The sequence below is a fragment of the Ipomoea triloba genome, chromosome 5 (genome assembly GCF_003576645.1).
Source record: "Ipomoea triloba cultivar NCNSP0323 chromosome 5, ASM357664v1".
NCBI lineage: Eukaryota > Viridiplantae > Streptophyta > Magnoliopsida > Solanales > Convolvulaceae > Ipomoea > Ipomoea triloba.
In genome coordinates, this window is record NC_044920.1 from 19,274,940 (window position 1) to 19,282,169 (window position 7,230).

The 7,230-nt window shown below is 35.0% G+C and overlaps 2 non-coding genes across 2 annotated transcripts; both read left to right on the forward strand.

Moving 5' to 3' along the window:
• Positions 1-5,165: 5,165 nt before the first annotated feature.
• Positions 5,166-5,255, forward strand: TRNASTOP-UCA. The gene is given in 2 exon segments: positions 5,166-5,203; positions 5,220-5,255. It is a non-coding gene; the product is annotated as a tRNA-Sec (tRNA).
• Positions 5,256-6,578: 1,323 nt separating this feature from the next.
• Positions 6,579-6,668, forward strand: TRNASTOP-UCA. The gene is given in 2 exon segments: positions 6,579-6,616; positions 6,633-6,668. It is a non-coding gene; the product is annotated as a tRNA-Sec (tRNA).
• Positions 6,669-7,230: the final 562 nt, after the last annotated feature.

Here is a 7,230-nt window from a genome sequence, read left to right on the forward strand (position 1 = left end):
AACACAAGACGGGCATTCATGATTGAATGAAAGAATGAGGGCCGAGGGGTGAGGAGTTGTTGGGGGGCAGACGCAGTTTTTGAGGGTTGGTGGCAAAACCAGGAGAATGTTAGGTGGCAGAGAAGAATAGCTTAGCAGTACTCAAAATTGTACTTCTCAGTGTTTCTGAGCTTTGGCGGGATGGTCTGATGTATTGATGATCATTCATTTATATGAGATTATTGTATAATTTTTTATATTAGATATCTTTTTTTTTTGGATCCTTATATTAGATATTTTGGCGCGTGAGAAAATGAGAAATACTGTCACCATAAATTTCACATTCTACAAAAGATAAAGGTTCTGTTTGGTAAAATAAGTAGTCTATTGGTTAATTTTGATTTGGTTAAAAATTTAATATATATATTTGATTAATTCGCTTTTTGTAACTTCAAAATGCTATAATTTAAAAAGTTGTTTAAAAAAACTTTTCCAATTAGCATTTTAAAAATATAAATTATATCAAATAACTATCAATTAACAGCTAATTTACAAAACATTTTTCTACAATTAGTTAATGGGAGTGTTTGGTTAGTGGCTGATCAGCCAAAAAATAGTTGATTTGACCTAATTTAGTTGTTTACCCATGAATAAGCTGATTTGAAGTGTTTGGTAAATGGCTTATTGGCATTAGCTGATTGGCCCAATCATCCAAAATACAAAACGCTGTTGTACCCAGCGTTTCTAATCAGATTGCTGTAAATTAATTGTAAAATGACTCTTCTATCCTATGTAAATTCCTAATCTGAGTTCATCTTTCACCTCTGTGATTTCACTCATTTGCATCCGCCTCTTCCCACTTGTGACTGCCTCTGCCTATTTTTTGTTAGTTTTCTCCCACTGCCGAATTAGCTCATCATATGCGAAATCAAAGATTAAATTGTGTTTTCATCTCCAGCAAATGTCATTTGTACAATATGTATCTATGGGTATATATTTTATGACTTTCCTGTGCACATATTTTCTAGTTTTCGTGTTCTGGTTTTTTTTTTTTTATAATAATTTTGAACTGTGTGAATTTATATTTAGACATTAATTGTTATGTGGTGAGTTATCTTTAATTTGTGGTTAATTTAGGTGAGTAAAATAAATGCAGTGCTTAAATTAGATTTATTATTTCTAGGTATATATTTGATGGTTTTCTAGGTATATATTTTTTGATTTCTTGGGATGTATGTTCTAGCCTCTTAGTGCTACTGATGATGATAATAATAATAACAACAACAACAACAACAACAATAATAATTAATAATAAATACAAATAAATTGTAAAAGTATTTAAAGACAATAAATTGTAAAAGTAATAAAAGAAATTAAGAATTTAGCACAATGTCCTTATAGGTCATTTTACATACAATCAGTTATCAGCTAACAGTTCATTTACCAAACACTTTTCTATAACCAGTTAATACAAGCAGCTGGTCAAACCAATTAACAGAATAAGCTATTACTTATCAGCTAACCCAATCAGCTATCAGCTGATTGCCAAACACCCCCAATGTTATCAAGTAGTCATACCCTCTAACCCAATCAGCTGACAGCTATCAGCTAACAGTCTTTTACCAAACAAGGCCAAAGTTATAGAGAAAAAAAAAAGTAACAAAAAATTTTAAATATTTTTTATTCATTAGTTACGAAGTATCATTAAAGTCGTCAAAACAAGCTTTGTCCACCGGACTACCTCGTCCCGTCCACTATAAAGATCAAGATTAAAGAGTAGGTTTTGATTTTGACGATATGTTAAAGAGTGGCTTAGAGGTCCGCTCGGCACCGGCACTCAACCCGAGGATCTAAACGGGGCGGGTTTTGCAAATTGCGACCTACCCTGCCCCTATGACTCTAATAAGGGGAGCGTTTGATTCAAGTAATAGAAGATTACTTATGTAATGTGAGTATGGTAATGTTATATTATTAATTGTCAGGGCCGGTCCAAACATTTTGGAGGCCCTGGACGAAATTAAAAAAAAGGGTCCTATATGAAAAAACTAAAATTTAAATTTAATAATACTGAAAAGTAATAATACGTACTATCAAATAACATGAAATACGATTAGAAAATTTCCAACATTTTTTAAATACAAAGTAATCATGACAAAAAATTTCTACATCGATAATTGCATCAAAATTAACATTGTCTAGCATATCCTTCTTAATATACAAAATCGCCAAACCATTCAATCTTTCTTGACATTAAAGATCTCAAGTAGGTTTTACGATTTTTTTTTTGTTCTTTTCTTCTTTCACTTTCTATCCCTGTTAATAGAATAGATTAGACAGAACTCAGTAACTCAGGGTAATTATAATTTTATATATATATATATATATATATATATATATATTCTAGAATTACAGAAATCACAAAATCCATTATCCCATTACATATTTGCATTACTCATTAGAGGATTAACTATAGATTTATAGCCCTAAATCCCTAATGCCTTATTGTTGGGAATATTTGTAATTAGGTTTTGATGATACCAAAAATGTGTTAGAAATTATTTGTAATTATTAGTCTCCAAAAGAAGAAAATGAAGAAACATCAAGTTCAGTAAACTGCTACAGTGACTTCGAGAGGTGCTACAGTACCATTCGCATGAGGCACTTTTGAACGAAGTTTTGAGGCCGAAGAAGACGACAATAATCCATGAGAGGAGGATGGAAAAGGAGTTTGGATGTCATAGAATAAGGATATGATCCACGAGAGGTGGATTGGAAAGCCAAAGTACTCGTGAGAGGTAGATTAAAATGGTTGCAAGACATCAAGTTCGCGCTGCTACAGTACTTCGAGAGGTGCTACAGTACCATCCGCAGGAGACGTTTTTGAACGGAGTTTTGAGGCCAAAGAAGAACATAAAAATCCACGAGAGGTGGATGGGAAAGGAGTTTGGATGTCATAGAAGAAGGATATAACTCACGAGAGGTGGATTGGAAAGCAAAAAGACTCATGAGAGGTAGATCAAAATGGCTGCGAGACATCGAATTTTCGAGAGGTGCTACAGTACTCGAGAGGTGAATAGTACTATTGCTACAGTGACATGAATAGTACTATTGCTACAGTAATCACGAAAAATACTCAGATGAAATTGGTTCAATGAGTATTATTCTAGCAAGAAGACTTTTGGAAGAAGAAGTTGCGAGAGGTATGAAGAAATCCTTCAAGCTAGTTCAAGATTCAACTAAGGATTTAATTATACACTTGGAAGATGTCACATGGGAAAAGGTAATATGGGTGACAATATTTTATTTGAAAGAGTTCAAATAAAATTCAAAGTGATCAGGAGAAAGCTAAAGATGGAGAATGGACATGAATATTTTATTCAAGAAAGATGGGCTCAAGATAGTGGAAAGAATATTAAATCAAGCATGAAGACAAAGTTTCTTATCAACATGCAAGACACCATACGGGAATTATGGGAGTGGAATATTTTATGGAAGACTTCAAGTGGGATTTCAGATCAAGCTAGCACATGGGATACAAATTAAGGTGGAGCTTGAACGGGTAAAGTATGGAGACTTGAACAAGGGAATATTTTATCAACTCCACTAAGCACGTGAAGGAGACAAAAATTAATGTGGGTTGTTTGGCAGATTTGGACTGCTGCCAAACGGTCAAATTAGCAACGAGAATATTTCTTCCCAAATATAAAACCCCCAGGCTTAGAAGAAAAAGAAGTGGATACCAAAGGGGAATACAAGCCAGTGAATGCACAACACAAGAATAGAGAAGAAAAGCTCAGCTTCGAGACATAAAATTCCAGTGTGCATATTCTAAGCTTAAAAGATAAAAGAATCACTTTGATTCTTTTACTAGTCCAGCACAAACACAACAGCACCAACTTTCGAAGGGAAGCTTTGAGTAGGCAGTGAAGGATAGGTGGACGGTGCGGCCATTCGCTATCTCAAGGATTGTCAGGCAGTGAAGGATAGGAAGACGGTGCGGCTATCTTCTATCTCAAGGATTGTCAGGCAGTGAAGGATAGGAAGACGGTGCGGCTGTTTTCTATCTCAAGGATTGTCAAGAAGGGAAGAAGCTGGTTGCTTCTGTCCAGACTTTGTATTGGTGATAATACATAGTGGATTTGCTCCTTGGAGTGAAAGGAGAACAGTGGACGTAGGCTGCGTTGGCCGAACCACTCAAATTCCCCTCTTGCACTTTACTTTACTGTTATTATTATTATTGTGCAACTAACCCCATAACTCTTATTCACACGAGCACACAATTTACATAACGCTACAATCATATTTTACGCAAGCTTGAGACTTCCGCTGCAAGGAAATTTATTTCCTTAATTCTTTTCAGCTCACTTTGAGTTAGAATCGAAAATTTGATAAAGTTTATTTAACCCTCCCCTTCTAGACTTTATAGCTTGCTCATCCGGGACCAACACTTATATGTGTGTTGTGTTGCCTGTGTGCAGTGTTACAGAGAAAATAAGGACAAAACAAATTACAAATAGAATAAAACTTACAAGTTGCAACCGACAATGGGGCCCAAACCGGGAAACAAAAGAACAATCGTTGATCATCGACAAAGATTCGAGGATGAATCAAATTGGGAAAATATTTTATTGAAGAAGACGAATGGGTTAGCAGGTTGGGAAAAATTTTATTAAAGAAGACGAATGGGAAAAATTTTATTAAAGAAGACAAATGGGTTAGCCGGTTAGGGTGTCGATTCTAATAGATAATTAGGTGTCCTCGTGTCGATTCTATTTCTAAATTTATTTAATTAAGCGTCGATTCTAGCTTCTTGCAGTCTCATACTCCTATCTATTCTATTTTTTGTTTTCTAATATAATTATAACACTAATTTTTTGTTTTCTAATATAACTATAACACTAATTATAACACTATAATATATATATATATATATATATATATATATATATGTATGTATGTATGTATGTATGTATGTATGTATGTATGTATGTATGCATATACTATACATATATATATATATGGATGGGCCCCTTCTAGCATGGGGCCCTGGGCGGTCGCCCATCCCGCCCGTGCTCAAGACCGACCCTGATTAACTCGAGAGTTCGAATCTCTCCCACCCCATTTTGTTACATATGTATGTGTTATTTTAGGGATTTTAATTATTTCAAACCAACAAATTAACTGGTGGGGTGGTGGCGCAGTTGGCCAGCGCGCGGGTATTCAGTTCTTCTGAGTAGCTCCACCTGAGGTCGAGAGTTCGAATCTCTCCCACCCCACCCCATTTTGGTGTTATACATTACGTATGTCTTCTTTTGGATCTTTCAAACTATAATTTTAACATACGGAGTGCTGTCGCAATTGGTTAGTGTGGAGGTNGGATTGTCAGGCAGTGAAGGATAGGAAGACGGTGCGACCATTCGCTATCTCAAGGATTGTCAGGCAGTGAAGGATAGGAAGACGGTGCGGCTGTTTTCTATCTCAAGGATTGTCAAGAAGGGAAGAAGCTGGTTGCTTCTGTCCAGACTTTGTATTGGTGATAATACATAGTGGATTTGCTCCTTGGAGTGAAAGGAGAACAGTGGACGTAGGCTGCGTTGGCCGAACCACTCAAATTCCCCTCTTGCACTTTACTTTACTGTTATTATTATTATTGTGCAACTAACCCCATAACTCTTATTCACACGAGCACACAATTTACATAACGCTACAATCATATTTTACGCAAGCTTGAGACTTCCGCTGCAAGGAAATTTATTTCCTTAATTCTTTTCAGCTCACTTTGAGTTAGAATCGAAAATTTGATAAAGTTTATTTAACCCTCCCCTTCTAGACTTTATAGCTTGCTCATCCGGGACCAACACTTATATGTGTGTTGTGTTGCCTGTGTGCAGTGTTACAGAGAAAATAAGGACAAAACAAATTACAAATAGAATAAAACTTACAAGTTGCAACCGACAATGGGGCCCAAACCGGGAAACAAAAGAACAATCGTTGATCATCGACAAAGATTCGAGGATGAATCAAATTGGGAAAATATTTTATTGAAGAAGACGAATGGGTTAGCAGGTTGGGAAAAATTTTATTAAAGAAGACGAATGGGAAAAATTTTATTAAAGAAGACAAATGGGTTAGCCGGTTAGGGTGTCGATTCTAATAGATAATTAGGTGTCCTCGTGTCGATTCTATTTCTAAATTTATTTAATTAAGCGTCGATTCTAGCTTCTTGCAGTCTCATACTCCTATCTATTCTATTTTTTGTTTTCTAATATAATTATAACACTAATTTTTTGTTTTCTAATATAACTATAACACTAATTATAACACTATAATATATATATATATATATATATATATATATATATGTATGTATGTATGTATGTATGTATGTATGTATGTATGTATGTATGCATATACTATACATATATATATATATGGATGGGCCCCTTCTAGCATGGGGCCCTGGGCGGTCGCCCATCCCGCCCGTGCTCAAGACCGACCCTGATTAACTCGAGAGTTCGAATCTCTCCCACCCCATTTTGTTACATATGTATGTGTTATTTTAGGGATTTTAATTATTTCAAACCAACAAATTAACTGGTGGGGTGGTGGCGCAGTTGGCCAGCGCGCGGGTATTCAGTTCTTCTGAGTAGCTCCACCTGAGGTCGAGAGTTCGAATCTCTCCCACCCCACCCCATTTTGGTGTTATACATTACGTATGTCTTCTTTTGGATCTTTCAAACTATAATTTTAACATACGGAGTGCTGTCGCAATTGGTTAGTGTGGAGGTTTCAATTTTTCCACTTGAGAGTTCGAACCTCTCCTTTGCCAAAATTTTGTTTGGTATAATTTTTTCCCCTACAATACCTCCTAGCATGTTATACAATAATTATAGGATTCGTCCCTAAGCTATTATTGATATTGCACTTTTCGTCGCTTTACTAACAATAGATTAGAGACAAAATTTGCAACGTTAGTATAATTTAGGGATGAAAAATGAGCACAAAAAGTTAATAAATTGACCAAAAAAATGAGAAACATGGTGCTTACACTTCTTTCTTATATTACTTAAAAAGTACTCCGTAATTATGATGCGTAGAAATAGTAGGACAAATATTTTCACATTTTGGACATATTTTCACATTGAAACCTTAAAAAATGTCCTTAAAGCATTCTAGGTCATTTCCATTATATATATATATATATATATATATATATATATATATATATATATATATATATATATATATATA